At 44.9% G+C, this 20131-nt stretch overlaps 1 pseudogene; it reads right to left on the bottom strand.

Annotated features, from left to right (window-relative positions):
• Positions 1 to 1128: 1128 nt before the first annotated feature.
• On the bottom strand, positions 1129 to 10876 carry LOC147999417 (glyceraldehyde-3-phosphate dehydrogenase-like; annotated as a pseudogene).
• Positions 10877 to 20131: the final 9255 nt, after the last annotated feature.

The raw sequence follows: 20131 nt of genomic DNA, 5'->3' as shown, positions 1-20131 counted from the left end.
TTCACCCCTGCTGGTCCCAGAGCCCCGGAAGGTGCATTTCACTTGCGGTGAACTCCATAAAGGTAGCCATTAGAGTAAGGTGTTGTCCCCTCACTTGCTTCTAAAGTAAATGGAGGCTGAATGTTAAGTCCACATAATCCATCTTTCCTTTTCTTCCCCCAAAATATTTATTCAGTGCCAGTCTTGTAACTGGCTAAAGGAAGGCACTGGAAACCAAACAAATAAGGCACTATCCTGACCTCTGATTTAGTTACAAAGGGGGAAAATGGAATATTCACTAAGGATGGAGGATTGACATGGAATCATATATGTACTAATGACATCAAAGTCTCTGAGGGCCAGAGAGATGGCTCAGTGGCTAAAGGCACTTGCAATGCAGGACTGGCCACCTGCGTTTTATCTCTAGAGCCACCATGGTAGGATGAGAGGACCAACATCTGCTAGATGTATACACACACACACACACACACACACACACACACACACACACAGGTCAGATGTGTTTAGAAAACTATCTCAGCAGACATACACATAGAAGGTGATAGCAGAACATGGGAAGGCTGGCAAGATGGCTCAGAGGATAAAGGGGCTTGCCACCAAGCCCCACGCCCTGAGTTTAACCCCCAGAACCAACGTGGTGAAATGGGAGCTCTGACATTGCACATATGCTCTCCACATATGCTGCCTGGATATATGTGTCTGTGAGCACACACACACACACACACACACACACACACACACACACACACGAAGAGACAAAAGAGACACATTAAGGAATAAATAAACGTGATAAGAATGTGGTGCATTAGGAAAGCAGATTGGACTAAAACTATGGATTAGTTAACTGGTGAATGGGGGTGGGCATGATACATGACAATAACAGTTGATTCTGCAATATGATGCTACTAGTAAAATCCAAATCCATACATTTAACAAAGTAACTGAACTGCGATCCCAATCGAATCTCTATAGCATTAAAATTTTGGGGGTCAAGGTGCAGTGAACTTCTAGGGTGGAAACTGTGAAGGAGATGCTGGGTGTCAGGGACTGAGCTGGGACAGGGAATCTTCCACAGCCGAGGACTCTCTTGCTCTCATGTTCTTGCTGGAATGGGTGGTCCAGAGATTCTTACTCCTTGTAGGCCATGGAGGCCATGAAGTCCACCACCCTGTTGCTGTAGCCGTATTCATTGTCATACCAGGAAACTAACTTTACAAAGTTGTCATTGAGAGCAATGCTAGCCCCAGCATCAAAGGTGGAAGAATGGTCATTACTGTTAAAGTTGCAGGAGATGGGGTTGGGGATTTAGCTCAGTGGTAGAGCGCTTGCCTAGCGAGCGCAAGGCCCTGGGTTCGGTCCCCAGCTCCGAAAAAAAGAAAAGAAAAAAAAAAGTTGCAGGAGACAACCTGGTCCTCAGTGTAGCCCAGGATGCCATTTTGTGGGCCCTCAGATGCTGCTTCACCACTTCTTTTTTTTTTTCTTTTCTTTTTTTTTGGAGCTGGGGACCGAACCCAGGGCCTTGCGCTCGCTAGGCAAGTGCTCTACCGCTGAGCTAAATCCCCAACCCCTGCTTCACCACTTCTTGATGCCACCCTACTTAGCAACTTTCTCCAGTCAGCATGTCAGATCCATGACAGATACACTGGGGGTAGAAACATGGAAGGCCATGCCACTGAGCTTCCTGTTCAGCTCTGAGATGACCTTGCCCACAGCCCTGGCAGCACCAATGGATGCAGGGATGTTGTTCTGGACAGTCCCATGGTCATCACACCACAGCTTCCCAGAGGGGCCATCCACAGTCTTCCGGGTAGCAGTGATAGCATAGACCATGGTCATGAGCCCTTCCACCATGCCAATGCTGTCATGGGTGACCTTGGCTGGGGGGATAAGTAGTTGGTGCAGGAAGCTGGTGCAGGAAGCATTGCTGACGGTCGTGAGTGAGATGTCATACATCTCGCAGTTCACACCCATCACAAACATGGGGGCATTGGCAGAAGGGGTGGAGATGATAACCCTTTGGCCCCACCCTTCAAGTGGGCCCTGGACTTCTCCATGGTGGTGAAGACACCAGTAGACTACACAGCATACTTGGCACCAGTGTCACCCCATTTGATGTTAGCGGGATCTCGCTCCTGGAAGTTGGTGATGGGCTTCCCGTCGATGACAAGCTTCCGGTTCTCAGCCTTGACTGTGCCATTGAACTTGCCATGGGTGGAGTCATACTGGAACATGTAGACCATGCAGTTGAGGTCAACGAAGGGGTCTTTGATGGCAACAGTACCCACTTGGCCAGAGTTGAAGGACGCTCTGGTCTTCAGGTGCTCAACATAGCCAAATGGACCCTCAGCATCCTGTCTCGGGGACGAAGCTGGCACAAGAAGATGTGGCTGTCTCTGGAATGGGGGAGGAGCAGAGAGTCAAATTAAAATGTTTTAATGTGAACTCAGATTCACTTGAGGAATTGGATTTTAATGGAAACCAGTCATAAAAATGTGTGGAATGTGACATTTACATGAACCAATAATTCTCAATTACATTTTTCTTGAGTACTTTGAGATACTCACCCCGTCTTGCGCTTCAATTCCAGGCACGGCTCTATATAACAGTCTATATGACCCTCTTTTTGTTTGTAGAAAATGGGGGCAGGGATGATACATTGGGAATGTCAGGGGTAGTGGAACCTATGTGGAGTCTTCAAGTTGAATCTGTGATGCATCATTAAATAAAAAATTCAAGCAACTCCTCATGCTAAACAGTAGTGAGTTTGATGGGAAACAACGGTGTCTAAACGAGAAGTCTTCTCTATGGAGCTCTCTGGGATCCATGAGGCAGCACTTACACATTACCAAGCAGCTCTCAGTGACTGATAGAAACAGCATCAGAGACTCCCAGCCAAACCCATTCCCTACTTTGTTTATATATGAGGCGCCCAACTAGGCTGCATTTCCCAGCCTTCTTTGCAGTCAGTTATAAAAACATTGCAACAGACGTCAAAAATACACAAGTCAAATTAAATGACACTTAAAGCACTGGGCAGATTCCTCTGCATTGCCCCCTTTCTTTGAGCTGAAAACACAGAAAGCTGGGAGCTATAGACACTACCTTTGGGAATGTCCTGTGGACACAGAGCCTGGGGCCCTTTGTGGCCACATGGGAGCATTGCTGATGCATCTGCCTGGACTAGTGGGATGGTTTATAGTGCTTCTGTTATAGCTGTCCCACCTTTGCCCAAAAGAATGCAATCTTGTTCTCCATAGCTACTTCATTTTTGCAATGCTATCTTCCACAGGTTAAAGCATGTAAAATATCTGTAATCAGCATACATGTTACTTTGCACTGCTGGCTAGTTTAATGTCAACTTAGCACAAGCTAAAGTCATCTGAGGAGAAAACCCTCAATTAAGAAAATGCAAAAAAGTAAGTAAACAAATATATAAATAAAATAATTTTTAAAAAGAAAGAAAATGTTTCCGTAAGATAGGGCTGTACACAGTCTGTAAGGGCATTTTCTTCATCAGTAATTGATGGAAGAGGGCCCAGCCCATTGTGGGTGGTGCCATCTCTGGTCTGGGGATCCTGGGTTTCTATAAGGAAGCAGACTGAGCAAGCCATGGGGAGCAGGGGAGTAAGCAGCTCCCCTCCATGGCCTCTGCATCAGCTCCTGCCTCTAGGATCCTGGCCTGACTTCCCTTGGTGAAGAGCAATGTGGAAGTGTAAGCTGAAGAAACCCTTTCCTCCCCAACTTGCCTTTTGGTCATGGTGGCTCACTGTAGTGACAGAAACCCTCACCCAGACATTTGCAATATGTTAACTTCATTTCTCACATTACAAATGCCTCCCAGCATTCAAAAATCACCCCCAGGGGTCTTAGGAGATGACTCAGCAGTACTTGTCATATAAGAATGAGGATGTCCCCTATCCCCCATAGCCCAATGCTGCCTGGACATCACAGCCACCTTCTGAAGGCAGGAGAAGGTGGCAGCCTGTACGTGTCCGTGTCCGTGTCCTCAGAACAATCTGGCTAACTAGATTAGTCATATGGGTGAGCTCTGGGTTCGACTGAGACTCTTTCTCAATGAATAAGGCAGAAAAAGATCAATGTCAAGCCTCTGTATGCATGCACACACATGCACCACATGCATATGCATGTAATAAATATATTTTAATTTAAAAATTGTCTTTAACAATTTGCTTTAAACTAAAAATTACTCGTGGTAATTAATACAGTGAAAGAGCTGGTGAGAGTCACTTTTTGCTTAACAGTTGTGGTATCTCCAGTCACATCTAGTGATTAGAGAAGGTTGGAATTTAAGAGTGACAAGCAGTAAAAACAATTTAAATATCCCTTTCTCAGTAGGGCCTTTTCCTGTAGATACTAGAAAGGCTCCCCTTCACCCAACAATTACTCCCTTCCTAAAACAACCTAACTTCCTCGGTGGAAGTTGAGACCATCCTAAAAAGCATCCAGAACTTTCTTAATGACCAGATGCCCTACTGTGATTCCTCCCTTCATAGCCAAACAGTGTATCTTTTTTATTTTCTGACACCTGAATTATTTGTCATCTTGGATCCTTGAAAAACCCAGCAGGAAATAAGTCTAGTGTAGTATCATTTGAAAATGATAGACATTATTAAAATATTCTAGGTAAGATAATAATGACTGCAGAAATGTAGTGCAGACACATTAAGGTTTAGCTTCACATAAAAGGAATCAGCTCAGTAGATCACTTTCAGGTTACTTCAGAGCATTGGTTCAGCACGTACAGAACAAAAGGCATTACCTTACTGCCCAGGCCTACCCTGAGGTAAGTTGTGATGGTTAACTTTTATGTCAGCTTGACTGGATTTAGAGTCTCCCATGAAAACACATCTCTGGGTGTGGCTTATGAAGGTATTTTCTGGAAGGTTTAACTAAAGAAGGAAATCCCACCCTGCATATAGGTGGCACCAACCCATCCTGGACTAAGTAGAAGAAAAAAGTGAGCTGGACACCACACTCATCTATGTGTATTTTGTGACTACAGTATTGTGTGACCAGCTGCCTCAAGCTCCCTGCTGTCTGTCGTGGTGGACGGTGTCCTCAGACTGTGGACCAGAATAAATCCTACTTTTTTTACTCCAGGCATAAAACTAACCAATGAAAAGTAATAGCAGACGACAACGAGGTCTACAGTATATAAGTAAATTATATCTGGGCATCTTGGAAGGAGAAAATAATTTTGAGGAACAGAGAGAGAAGAGAGAGTGCGTAGAATAAAATCAATACTTAATTTATTCCCATTTCTCAGCCTCTAAAAACAGTTATTCCTAAATATTCTCAGCTGTATTGAAATCTTGATCCCCAATGGTGATGTTAGAAATGTTGTGGGTCTGCCTAGGGGAAGTAGGTCACTGGAGGCATATTCTTGAAAGGTGTTTCTCCCTCTCTCCCTCCCTCTCCCCCTCTCCCTCTCCCCCTCTCCCTCTCCCCCTCTCCCTCTCCCCCTCCCTCCCTCCCTCTTCATCATAAGATGAATACTGGTAACCACATGTAGCCACCACGATACTCTGCCTCACCACTGGCCGTGAGCCTGTAACTTTTGAATTGTGAGTCAAAATAAACTGTGCTGCTTTGTAAGTAGCTCTTGTCAGGCATTTTGTCAGAGCAACAAAAAAGTCCGATGAGTCTAGTTATCTTCCTCTGGGTTGTGTCAGAAAAAAGAATGTTTGCTTCACGAGTCATCCTGTTGTATGAGTCACTTGTCCTACACCCAGACTCCAGTTCAGCATCGATCCCTTCTTTGCCTTGGAACTGATAGGAGGACCTGGGATACTTTTCTTACAGTATAATAATGACCTCCACGGAAGGATAAAAGATTTTACCCTCCTTTTGTTTCTTTTCTCCTCGATACAAACAAAAACACAGAAGTTGGACTTAAAAGATGGCTCAGTGGTCATAAGCACTGGCTACACTTCCAGTGGATCCAGCTTCAATACTCAGCCCCCAAATGACAGCTCAAAACTATGTTTAGCTTCAGTTCCTGGGGATCCAAATGCTATCATAAAAACAATAGTTTCAAAGATGAAGAACTTGTTTTTATTAAAAACAAGCATTTGCTTATGATGTTACCTGTCTAGATTCCTCTGTCCACATTAGAAATGGCACTTTACAAGATTTTGCCCACAACTTTTAGATTAATTTTTCTACTTCCAGGAACTCTGCAGAAGTCTAACTGTATCTCAGAAATGAAGTCTTCCTTAGTATCTCTCCAACCAAATGAGCCATCTTGGCCGATGGCTAGTGTTAGTTGCGTGACTGTGAACAGCCTTGATCCTCTGGCCAGGCTGAACTGCTGGGCAGGCCTCCTCTTTGCAACATCTCTGCTAGGGAGAGGGACACTAGAGCTTGCCCATAGAGGAGCCATCGGAACTAATCTGCCATTCGTATCTACTGATATGATGGTGACACGATGGTCTGGGAGCGCCAAGTCACTTTTTTGTTAGACTTAATGTCTACTCCACAAGACAAAACTCATGCCTTGTGCATGGCTGGGCAAGTCATAAACTACTGGGCATAAGTTATTATCACTGTTTTTCTAATGGACACAATAATGATCCCCTCCCCCTAAGTTCTGGTAAGAATTTTATACCCATAGATTAGTGCATCTCAACCCTCAACAGAGAAGCTCCTTTTTGCAGTAGACGATGATTGGTAACAGAGACTCACAATTGGTCAACACTGGGAAAAGCAGACACTTTAGTGCTCAGTTGTAAACAGGACCTCCAAGGCTCACAGATTATCCCAAGAGAGGGAGTTGAAAGATCAAAAGGACCAAGGATCGTGGAAGCCTGCAACAAAAACATATTTGCCCATCAGAACAGGGTCATTGCGTATATGAACTCACAGATGTTGTGACTGCATGTGTAAGATTCGAACAGAACTGAGGCAGTCAGAATCCCATGATGCATGAGGGTGGGGTTCATGGCGTCTCATCCCAAGCTGAGGGACCATTGGCAAGAGATGGGTGCTGAGGGAGGGAGAGTTCATTCTCTTCAGGGATATTGTCTCTGAGAAACAGCTACTCAAGAGAAACTGCTACTGCCCATACAAACAGACACTACTAAGTGGGCCCTGGGTTTAAAAACAGCACAAGAAGTTGGGAGGGAAAAGTGCTGGAGAACAGGAGCGGAATTAGAAAGAATGGGGAGGAGCATATTTGATCAAAACATATTATATAAAGACATGAAATTCTCAACAACAAAAAATGTTTAATTTTAGAAACCAGTCTCCCTGAGTGGTGTGTGACGATCCTGTTCTTTGGCCCACAGTCTGAGCCACCACAGTCCTTTATGACTTTTTCCACAGGAACTCCTTCAGGGTTGAAAACATGAGTTAAGCCTAGCCACTCAGAAGCCTGCCCCAGGATTTTAAAAAGTTGAAACTCACTGAAGGAAAACACTTTCTTATAGAGATGAAGAAATTATGAGTCAAAGAGAACTATTTTTCTCCATGAAGAACAAGATTTTCCTCCCTGTAAAATCAAAAGCAGAAGTGAGATCTGGAAGAGTGGACACTGAGTGTTAAGTGACAGGTTCCAGCCATGGAGGCCTGAAGACTGCTGCGGTGCTAGAAAACCATCCTTCAGTTCTCTGAGATTGCCAAGTCTTTCAATCAAATTTGACTTAAACTACCCGGAGTGAGTTTCTTTCGTGTAAACAAAATGGCCCTCATCACACACTATACAGAGCAAGCCAGCTTCCCAGGGATGGAGGGCGCAGAGGGCAACCTAGTCTTTCGGTTGATATAAGAAAGTTCTGCATTTGTGGTCTGGAAGTTCTTTGGCCAATAGAATTTCCCTATACATAGCCACATAGTACTTTACAGAAGTGAATTTCTAGCATGTCACAAAACCAACAATTCCTTCTCAGCCGGTTGTTGAATAGAGCTTTATCAGGACCCCTGTCCTCCCTGAGAGGCCCACCAGTTACAAATGCCACTTGTCTTTGGACATAACTGTGATGCATTTATGAATATGACCTCTAGTAGCTATCAGCAACCTGAGGTTCATGAAGCAAAATGCTGATAGGGCAAATCAAGACATTATGTGTCAAATCAGATCTTATCTGAGTTTTAAAGCTAACAAAACTGTGGTAGTGGCTTGGGGTGGTGTGGTTGGTAAGAAAGTTTATAGGCCTTTAATTGTAGTTTGCACTGATCTGAGGGGATGCCTACTGCAGACCATCCCTGGGCCCACTCAGGCCTGCTCCCACATAGACCTGGGAAGACTCAAGGTCCTCCAGCCTGCTGCTTCCTGGGACTTCCCCCAAGAACACCAGAGAATACCTTGTGACCTCGGGCACTGGGTCTCACACTCTGACCAAGTTCTGTGATGAACTGCTTCTGACCTGCACAAATTCAGAAGTACAAAGAAATCCAGAATCGGGTGACATCTTGAGAAAGAGCAGGAGCACGCCCCAGCATTCAGTGGGAAGAGACCTCGTGTGCTGGCAGTTTATACTGGACACCACACTTGCTTCAAAACTAATATGAGAAGCACGACTTCTTGTCCCCTCATGGACAAACCAAACCAAGCCAAACCAAACCAACCAACCAACCAACAAACAAACAAACCAGAAGTTGACATCAGCTGTCGTTCCCAATGACTCCCCAGCTTACATTTTGAGTCAGGGTCTCTCCCTGAAGCTAACCCACTCAAGTTGGACTGGCCACCTGACATGTCCTTCAGTCTCTGCCTCACCAGCATTGTGATTATTAGGTCTGTACTGCTGCTACATCTCTGGCTTTTCTATGTGGATGCCAGACATCAAACTCAGGCTGTCATCCCTGGATGGCAAGCAGTTTACCAACCAAGCCATTTCCCCAACCCCACTAAGGCTCTTTGTTCCTCTCACCCATGCCCTCCGGAGGCTTCTCTCTCCACAGCAGCTGAAACATGAGTTCCAGCTATTAAGAATGCTCCCTACTCGTGAGCACAGAATGAATCAATGACAAAACTGGAAGATGCTTAAAGACAAACACCAGAGAATACCTGTGACCTCAGGCACTGGGTCTCACACTCTGACCAAGTTCCGTGACGAACTGCTTCTGACCTGCACAAATTCAGAACAGCACTTGTCTTTGGACATAATTGTGATGCGTTTATGAATATGACCTCTAGTAACTTTCTTTCACCAGGTGTCATTTGTTCTTACTCTGGAGCAATAAACGCTCTTAATGAACTTCATAGTTCCGAGCATGGTTCAAGGGTAGAGTGTTTGCCTATAAAGCATACACCCTGGGTACAATCCCCAGAAGAGGAAGGGATGGGGATCCAGAGGGAAGGAACAAGAAAGGAAGGAGGACAAAGGGGAAGAGAAAAATAAGGAGAAGAGAGTGGGAGGGGAGGGAAGAGGAGGGAGGGGAGGGAAGAGGAGGGAGGGGAAGGAAATGATTACACCCAGTTTGCCAGCAGAAGGTAATCTCTACCAAGCTATGTTGTTATTACTAAGTGCTTGGAAACTGTCTTTTAAGAACATTTGAGTTCTTCATGATGCAGGAGATAGGAATGTGGTTCAATGGGTAACAGTGTTGGTTCCAAAAGTATGAAGACCTGTGTTCAAATCCCCAGGATCCACACCAAAAGTTGGGCATGTGCTGTCCAATAACAATGGCTATGTGTGCCAGCATTGAGGAACAGAGACAGACAGATCCCAAGAGCTCACTGGCTGGGTAGCCTAACTAAAACAGCAAGAGAGCATCTCCTGGTAACACAATGAAGAATGAGTGAGGAAGAGGTTCGAAACCCAGCTGTGGCCTCTGTGTGTGCACAAAGTGCACATAATCATGTTCTCAAGAGTATCTGCCACACAGAGACAACACACACAGACACAAAAGAACGTTTATGTTCTCAACATGACATAAGAAATTAACTGAATATTGAATTAAATTTGAAAAGGTGTTTTTGTGAGAGTGGGAAGGAAGATAAAGTCCTTCGTGTAAGAGAACATGGAGGAGTCAAGAATCTAAATGACATCAGGATGTAGCTGCTCCCCGGTTAGGTCCGTTTGTCCTGTACAACACTCTGGGCTTCGGTTTTAAATGAAATGGTTTCCCAGTGTTGCAAGATAATTCCTGTCAGGTAAATAGTTTAATTTTTGTCTCACTTTTTTATTTCCTCCGGAGAGGGCAAGTCAATTGTCTGGAGGGTGGAATTTTCCCTTTTGTGCTTAGAATCACACTCAAACTCCTGGGCCTAAATGGGTAACATTTGAAACTTATTTATTTATTACCAATCTGCCTCTCTCTCTCTCTGTCTGTCTCTCTGTCTCTGTCTCTCTCTGTCTCTCTCTGTCTCTCTGTCTCTCTCTCTGTGTGTGTGTGTGTGTGTGTGTGAGAGAGAGAGAGAGAGAGAGAGAGAGAGAGAGAGAGAACGAACACAGGCTATGATGTGCCATGTGGAGTTCAGAGGAGTTTGTGGGAATTGGATCTCTCCTTGACCATGTGAGTTCTGGGGCTCAAAGTCAGTTCACAAAACTTGGTGGTGAATGTCTTCACCTGTTGAGTCATTTTACCTGCACTCAGAGGGTAGCATTTTCAAGTCATAGCCTAAGTTCTAGCTCTCTACAGCCCATAGAATGAGGGGTCAGGTGGTTAAGTCACCTTTCTTCCACAGAACGTTAGAGATGACCTCAGTCCTACCATGGTCCGCAGCCAGTCTGTTTCTCTCGTGTCTCACCTAAATCCGCTGACCCAGAACGGGCTGGATAGATTCACAGGCGCACATGACGTCCATTGTGCTGCAGTGGCCAACCTCAGCGGGGCTCCTCACGCACACATCACATGCCCTGGTGTTAGAGTTTTTATTCCAGCCGCTTGGCCAGGACAGTGTGCCCTCCATGTTTGTCCTTGAATGATTCATCACACCATCCTCCCAGAAAGGCTGTCTCAGAACATCTGATTCACAGGACACACCGCCAATCTCCATCTTTCTCCCTAGAACTCCCTAGAACTCATTGATACATGATGCGTTGCTACACACTAACATTCCTTCTCTCCACTCTGAAGTACGTAAGGCTTAGTTCATCACGGAATCTCCTGTACCTAGGACAATAGAACTTACACAGGATAATGGAATGAATTCATACGTGGGTGTGTGTGTGGGTGTGTGGGGTGTGGGGTGTGGTTGTGTGGATGCATGCGTGGGTGCATGCGTGGGTGCATCCGTGGATGACTGTACCGATTGGGAATGGAAAACGTGGACTGTGTATTTTTAAAGATTTTTTTAAATTTATGTGTAAGAGTGTTTTGCCTACACACACACACACACACACACACACACACACACACACGTTCACTACATGCATGCAGTGCCTGCGGGGGTCAGAAGGCACTGAATCCTCTTAAACTAGAGCCACAAAGAATTGTCAGCTGCCGTGTGGGTGCTGTGAACCAGCCCTGGGTGCACTTCAAGAACCGCCAGTGTTCTTAGCCACAGAGCCGTCTCTCCAGCCCCAAGCATGGACTTCGGAGGGAGTGGGCCCTCCTGTCTACAAGCTATCCTAACTTCACCTGGCTCGTGGGTTACAGACTAAATGAGGAGTTGACTGAAACAGAATTCCTCTGTTTCCCGTCGCTCTAACCCTCTCACCACATAGATAGGGAGCCAAAGGTAAACTGAGGCAGACGAACTACAGCAGCATCTTAACAATATCATTTCTGGGGAGGGGAAATTAAAAGCTCTCATACCTGCATGAAGCTATACTCAACAGGTATTAAAACCCTTTAATGTATGCATGCACTATGAACCAGTTTTATTTCCACAATTTAATCTTAAGGAAAAAATAATCTATGGGAGCAAAGGACTAGCTACACACATTTTTTTCCATAGCCTTTATTAATAATGGCAAGAATTAGAAGCACATTCAGTATTCAATAGAGAAATGATTTAATGAATTTCAGTACACCCATGCTGCATGGCAACTTAGAAGAAAATTGTAGAATATTTAATAATGTGAAAAATGCTTACATGACCAACCTGGCCAGCAAGAGAGCTCAGAAAGGAAGGGGGCTTGCAACTAAGCCTGAATAAAATTGTCCAAATTATCCTCTGACATCTACCATGTTCCAAGTCATACATAAACCGACACACAGAAGCACATACACATACATAAATGAATGTAAGAAAAATATTAACCTGTGCCAAAAAGATCTGCTTGGTTAAACTCATGGGGAATAACTGTACTTTTTGTATTTTTTCAATAAATTAAGGTTATTTTCACAATTGATATTTTCATTTGTTTCAGTCATTCATCCTTTTTTTTTTGGTTCTTTTTTTTCGGAGCTGGGGACCGAACCCAGGGCCTTGCGCTTCCTAGGTAAGCGCTCTACCACTGAGCTAAATCCCCAACCCCTCATTCATCCTTTCATTTTGTGGTTCTCGGGATTGAACCCAGGCCCTTGTGTCTGCTAACCTAGGCTAGGACTACAACCAATTCTTTACATTTTGGTAAGAGCTTGTGGCATATTTACAACAAAATGCTACTGCATTTGCTGGGGGGAAATATGAGAAGATCCTGAAATTGAAGGCCTGTCCCTGGTCACTGTGAAATGAGCCTCTTATCTTCTTTGCCACATAATGTGGCTTGCCTGTTCGTTTGTTTCATCTTCCAAGGTCTCACTATGTAGCCCAGGCTATCCTGGAACTTACCATGTACACCAGCTGGCCTCGAACTCAGAGATCTGCCTGCTTCTGTCTCCCAAGTACTGGGATTAAAGGTGTTTGCCACTATGCCTCCCTCCTCAATGTCCTGGTTTTAAGTGCACAGCCCCCCTGAAGGCCTTGGCACAGGACAGACCCCAGAGTACCCAGCCTTGTGACTATGCATGCCTCTGAGCCTCTATGCTTCTCTGCATTAGCACACTTAACTGATGACCTTAGCTGGGTTGCATCTTTTAAAAGTCAAATTGACTTAGAGCATTGCTCATTAGATTTTAAGCACTAGATGTTTCATCATTTACGGTAAATCTATTAGATAGATTACTCTGCAAGATTCACCACTGTCAGCGTGGCAGGCCTGCCTGGAAATTAAGGAAGAGAATGGAAATTGAAGGAGAGAGATTCCTATCTGCAATTTAAAATTTAAACTTAGACAGCTATGGCAAGCATCCGAGCCTCAGCCAGAGAGCCGGGGCATCTGCCGCATGTCTAAGACGGTCCACTCTAATAATAGCCCAGGATCTCCTTTGAGAAAGGTGAATGAATGCCTTGCTTCATAAGGAAAAGTAAAGCTTGCATGTTAAAATACTTTAAGGAGTGCTTCTTCGCCCTCTAAAAAGACGTTCACCATGTAGCTTGGCTGCATGTGTGATCCATGTAAGTTAACAATCGTGGAGTCTCCGAGGGTTAAATATAGCTTCAAACCAACAACAGTGCGGCCGGGGGCCCTAGCTCACCAGATGTTATTCCACTAATAGTGAGTGAGCTCATCGCTGGTGTGGACGGTTATTCATCTGGGAGAGAATAATGAAAGTGAGACAATCATTACGTCACCTTTTCCTGTACATTACCCTCCCTCCAGCTAAGAAGGAAGCTTGCTGCGGAGGAGGCAGATGTAAGCAGGTTGTGTTCACGCTCTCGCGGGTCTGAGGAGTGACGGGGGTGGGGGGGGTGGGGAGGGCGCCATCGCCAACCAGAGCACTCTGCACTGAGTTGTAGCCCTCAGCTCTTGCTTCCAGCAGCTGGCTCTTCTCTTTTCCCTGAAGCAGTTATCTCACTGTCCTCAGATGGCCACTGGGGAGGCAGAGATCTTTCTAGAAGCATAAAAACTTCTGAATAATGGAGTAAACTTTTAAAATAACGCTCATGAGATCATGTCTTTTCTCGTTCGAATGACTCATCTGGGCTACCTATCAAGCCACAAGTTCAAGCTGGGATAAAATTAATTTATAGATAATACTGTAAAAGGGGGCAAACTATTATGACATATTATATATGTAATAAAATACATATTACGATATGGAACAAATATTTGTCCACAGACATATGCATTTTTATCAAACAAAAAGCAGGACTAGAGAGACAGCTCAGCGAATCAGAGTGTGTACTGCTCAGAATTCAGATCCCAACACCCATGTTGGGTGGTCACAATGACCTGTGACTCCAGCTCCGGGGATCTGACGCCCTCTTGTGGATTCCATGAACACTGCACTCGTGTGCTCAAACCTATAACTCTTGTCTCTCTGTCTCTCTGTCTCTGTCTCTGTCTCTCTCACGCACACACACACACATACACACATACACACACACAACTCTTATGTAAAAAAAAAAAAGCCCAGGATTATCATTAGAAAGCTCTTGTTTCTTAATTAACAACCTTAGGTCCCTCCTGAATTTTGTTTCAGCTCTCTCTGAATACAGGAGCAAGTTGGCAGCATGCAAATTAACAAATGTTTTCAAAGGCCTCAGTTTTCTGCAAGGGCTTAACAGGACTTTGTTTTCCTCTTGTCTGACCCATCTTTTTTTAGAATTACACCACAAAAGAAAGGTGCAGTCTCAAAGGACAGCAGCTCCATGCCTGTCGATGGGATCCCGGCACCAACGACTCACTTTCTTGTAAACCCATCAAGGCCACTGTGCTGGCTCCCGTGAAGACTTCACATTCTTAATTTCCGTTCTCTTCTCTCCTGTGTGACCCCTGCTCTTTCTCTCTCTGTCACCTTCCATGCACATTTTCTTCCAAGAACACTGACAAGAGAAATAAGGTCCCTAGGCGTGGCCCCCAGAGCCACCCCTCCCTCCATTGGCCTAGCTGCCAAGTTACCTCTTGTGATGTTAGAATAGTGAGAGGACCAGTGAATGGCGAGGTGGCTCAGCTGTTGGGGTATGCCTGGAGTAAGTGAGATGCTGTCAGTGTATGTGCTCACGTGTGTGTGTGTATGTGCGTGTGCATGTGTGTGTGTGTGCAAAAGTTTCTAGAATCATGTACAATGAATTTTGAGAAATTGTTTAGAGGATTTTTTCTCGTTCTTAGTAATTTCTATATTACTTGCATTTAAAACGCATAAGCGTGTTCATAACGGAAGGAGTAGAAATATTAAAAGCCAATTTTAATACGGATCAATTACTATGTTTTTCCAGAGTAGACACTGACCCAGATTCTATTTATCCTCTGCAGAGCAGTTCCCTTAGTGGGGAAATCACACCTCATTACATCCCCACCCTTTGAGAGTCCCCTCCAGCTTCTCCCTGTGCTTGGCAGGTGGCTTGCTTTGACCAGTGGGGCTACAATAAAAATGCTGTAAGCGGGGGGGTTTCCTGAGATCTCGTGTTGAGATGGAGATAAATGAACGTCTTTCAGACTTTCATGTTTCCCTTAGTCAATCTAGCGTGTGTGTGTGTGTGTGTGTGTGTGTGTGTGTGTATGTGTGTGTGTGTGTGTGCCTGTCTGTGCATGAGTGTAAGTGTATTTCTGTGTGCCTGTGTGTCTGTGCATATTTATATATGTGTCTGTGTGTGGGGTGTCTTTATGTGTGTATCTGTGTGTGTCTCTCTATGTGTCTCTGTGTTAGAGTATGCGTCTGTGTCTGTGAATGTGTGTCTGTGTGTGCGTGTCTGTGGGGGGGGATATCTGTATGTGTGTGTCTCTGCGAGTGTATGTGTGAAAATCTGTGTCTGTGTGTGGGGTTCTGCTTGTGTATCTGTGTATGTCTGTGTGTGAGAGTGTATCTGCGTACCCGTGTAGATAGTCTGACCCAGCTCACTATATGGTCCTCATTTTTCTCTATCTATATCTATTTGACTCTTACCACTGTAAGATAGCTGACTGACTAACGTGCTTACCATGATCAAGGCAACTTGGAGAAAAAGAAAATTTGAGCTTGCAGTTTGTGGTGGTTTGAATAGGTATGGTCCCCATGGACTCACGTATTTGAATGCTTGGCCCATAGAGAGTGGCATTATTAGGAGGTGTGGCCTTTTTGGAGTAGATGTGGGTTTGTTGAAGGAAGTGTGTCATTATTGGGGTGGACTTTGAGGTCTCCTATGCTCAAGCTATGTCCAGTGTGGTACACAGTCTCCTGCTGCCTACAGATTCAGACACAGAACTCTTAGTTCCTTCTCCAGCACCGTGTCTGCCTACACGCAGCCAGCTGCCATGTTTCCTGCCATGGCGATAATGGACTAAACCTCTGGAACTGTAAACCAGCCCCAACTAATGTCTTCCTTTATAAGAGTTGCCATGGCCAGGTGGTGGTGGCACATACCTTTAGTCCCAGCATCTCAGAGGCAGAGGCAGTGGATCTCTGTGAGTTTGAGGCCAACCTGATCTACAGAGCGAGTTCCAGGACAGCCAGCTCTACACAGAGAAGCCTATCTTGATTTCCACCAAAAACGTCCTGTTTTTCTGCTCAACCGTAAATGGGACTTGTACAACAATTGCCAGGAAAATTCTAGATCATCCAAGAAGAGGGAATGAAAAGATTGTATTTTGGTTAAAGTTTCTGTTGCTGTGAAGAGAGACCAAGACTGCAGCAACACTTAATAAGAAAGCCATTTAATTGGGGCTGGCTTACAGTTCAGAGGTTCAGTCCATTATCATCAAGGCAGGAGCATGGCAGCATCCAGACAGACATGGGGCTGGAGGAGGAGCTGAGAGTCCTATGTCTGCATCAGCAGGCAGCAGGAAGAGGGAGTGACACTGAGTCTGGTTGAGCTGCTGGAACCTCAGAGTGACGCACTTCCTCCAACGGGGCCACACCTTCAACCATGCCGTATCCTGTGTATCTATGTGGGTCATTTTCATTCAAACTACAGCAGACTGTGAGAGCCAGAGGTCAGGGAGGGTTGTCCTCTGGACACAACAGGAAAGCCATGGATTCCCAGCTGGGGTAGATCAGCATCCTACCGTGAGGCCCTCCCCTCTCTAGCTAAGGGGTTGCTGGTAGGGATGGCTTGGGAGAGAGGGAGAGTCTGTTTTCTTCAGGGATGTGTTCCCTGGTAGTCGGCCAAGCTCTGAATGGTGACTCCATACAAATGCCTATGTGGACAACACTAACTGGACCGAGTGAATTCTTTTTAGAAAGAACATGAAAACAGGAGGTGACAAGGGTAAGATCCAGCAGGAGCCTGAGAGATGAAGTAGGGGTAGATACGATCAAAATTCATTGTAGGCATATATGAAATCCTCAAAGAATTAATTTTAAAATATCATGTTCAAAAACCCACCTGGGAGGGAGGATGGAGAGGAAGAAGGGGGATTCGGGATCAGGTGTGGGGAAGGGCAGGAGAGATGGCCAGATGGCCATGAAAATGAGTGGAAATTTGCAATGGGAGGGGTCAGGGAGGTGGGGGGCATCTCCAGGACAAGACAGAGACCTGGAATAAGGGAGATGCCCAAGAGTCAATGGGGGTGACCTTAGCTGTGACTTGCTGTATTGGGGATTGGAACCGGATTAGGCCACATCCTGTAGCCAGGCAGGAAACCCGGTGGAGTGACAGAGACACCAACCACCCACAAAACTTTCCATGCCAAATTTATTCTGACTACAAGAAATGCAGGCCTGGGAGAAAACAGAGACTGAGGGAATGGCCAACCAATAACAGGCCCAACTTGAGACTCATCCCATGGGCAAGCACCAATCCCTGACACTGTAGACAGGAGCATGTTGTCCTCTGAGAGGCTTCACCCAGCAGCTGACTCAGACAGATAGATACTCACAGCCAAACAGTGAATGGAGCTTAGGGGCTCTTATGGAAGAATAGAAGGAAGGATTGCAGGCTCTAAGGGGATAGGAACGCCACAAGAAGACCAACAGAGTCAACTAAACTGGATCCTTGGGGCTCTCAGAGACTGAACCACCAAAGAAGACACACAGACTGGACCTAGGCCTCCCCGCTCATATATAGTAGACATACAGCTTGGTCTTCATGTGGGTCATAAACAACTGAAGTGTGGCTTGTCCCAAAAGCTGTTGCTTGTACTTGGGGTATGTTCTAATAGCTAGGCTGTCTTGTTTGACCTCAGTGGGAGAGGAAGTGCCTAGCCCCCCAGAGACTAGAAGTGCCAGGATTGGGGGATACCCAGGAAGCCCCACTTGCCCCACAGAGAAGGGGGGAGGGAGAAGGACTGTGTGTGTTTGTGTTTGTGTGTATGTGTGTGTGTGTGTGTGTGTGTGTGTGTGTGTGTGTGAGAGAGAGAGAGAGAGAGAGAGAGAGAGAGAGAGAGAGCAGGAAGGGTCAATGAGTATGATGAAAAGTAAATAAGTAAAAAAAATTAAATTAAATTAAAAAACAAAAACAAACAAAAAACACGCTTGCTGGGTGATGGTGGCTCAATTCCAACAACTCAGGAGGCAGAGCTGGGTAGACCTCTGGGTTCAATACCAGCCTAGTCTACAGAGCAAGTTCTAGGACAGCCAGGACACACAGAAAAAGCCTCTATCAAAAAACCAAAAAGAAGAGAAGAGAAAAGAAAAGAAAAGAACAAGATAACCCACCTCTCAACACTCTCCAACCCATGAACTTTGGAATGCACATTTATCGATGGCGTGCAGACTTTCTTCTGTCTGCAGACGGAAAAGTATATCTTGTGTTTCTTTCCTCATAAGAACCTGACGCCTATGAGGTTAGGGCCCCACCCTTAAGACATCTTATATTTTAAATTTAAAATATAATTATATAATTTCCTCCTTCCCTTTTCTCCCTCTAATCCTTCTCATGTATCACTCCCCTTGCTCTCTTTCATGTTCAGGTGGATGGATGGACAGATGGATGGATGGATGGATGGATGGATGGATGGATGGATGGACGGATGGACGGATGGATGGAAAGATACACAGATACAAAGATAAGTATGGAGATAGAGGGATAGAAAGATAGATAGATAGATAGATAGATAGATAGATAGATAATACATACATAATACATACATACACACATAGATGAATACATAGGTAACCAAATATATAAATGCAACCTGCTTAGTCCATATATGTAACTTGTATGTATATATTTTCATGGATAACCCTTTGGTATTGGCTAATTGGAGGTATGTGGTGATTTGAATGAGAATTTCCCCCATAGGTTCATATATTGGAGTACTTGGTGCCCATTTGGTGGAACTGTTTGGGAAGGACTAGGAGGTGTGGTCTTGTTGGAAGAGATATGTCAGTCGGGAGAAGAGAGGTGGGCTCTGAGGTTTCAGAAAGCCTTGTCATTACCAGTTAGCTCTCTGCCTCCTACTTGAGGATGAGGATGTGAGCCTTTGGTCACCACTTCAGTGCTGTGCTGGCCTGTCTGCTGCCATGCCCTTGACATGATGGTCATGACCTCTAACCCTCTATGACTGTGATCCCCAAATCAAATATTTGTATAAGTCCTCTTGGTCACAGTGCTTTGTCACAGCAATTGAAAACTAAGTCAGGGGATTCTTCCTTGAGGAAAATTATTTCTTCCACTCTCAGGATTTCTAAGTTGCCTGTAGTTTTTGCCCTCAAAATACATTTTGTTGGTCTACATAGTGAGTTCTAGGACAAACAGAACTACATAGTGAGACCTCTGTCTCCAAAATAAATTTTAAAAAAGACATCTTTTGACTTCAGTTATCTCAAAGTCTGTCTCAGTCACTGTTCTATTGCTGTGAAGAGATGACACACAGAAACTCATATAAAATAAAGCATTTAATTGGGGCTGGCTTACAGTTTCAGAGGCTTACTCCATTATTGTCATGGCAGGAAGCATGGCAGCGTGCAGGCAAGCATGGTGTTGGGGATTCTGAGAGTTCTATATCTGGATACGCAGGCAACAAGAAGAGAGAGACAATGGGACTGGCTTGGGCTTTTGAACACCCAAAGCCTACCCTAGAGACCCACTTCTTCCAGTAAGACCACACCCCCTAATCCTTCTCAAGTCATACCACTCCCTGATGGCTAAGCATCCAAATATATGAGTCTATGGGAGCCATTCTTATTCAAACCACCACAAATTCTCTGTCCAAAGACAGTTACATGGTGAGTTTCAATTGAACGTATAACCTAAAAGGTATCACAGTACCATTTGTAACTGCTTGTGTATGTTTTCATATTTAGATGTGGTTTGGCCTGCAAATGCTCATATACTGAAAACTTGGTCATTACTGTGAAGATGCTGGAGTTGTAG

This window comes from Rattus norvegicus, chromosome 19, assembly GCF_021556685.1.
Source record: "Rattus norvegicus strain SHRSP/BbbUtx chromosome 19, alternate assembly SHRSP_T2T, whole genome shotgun sequence".
Taxonomy (NCBI): domain Eukaryota; kingdom Metazoa; phylum Chordata; class Mammalia; order Rodentia; family Muridae; genus Rattus; species Rattus norvegicus.
This window is presented reverse-complemented; position numbering and strand designations above follow the sequence as displayed.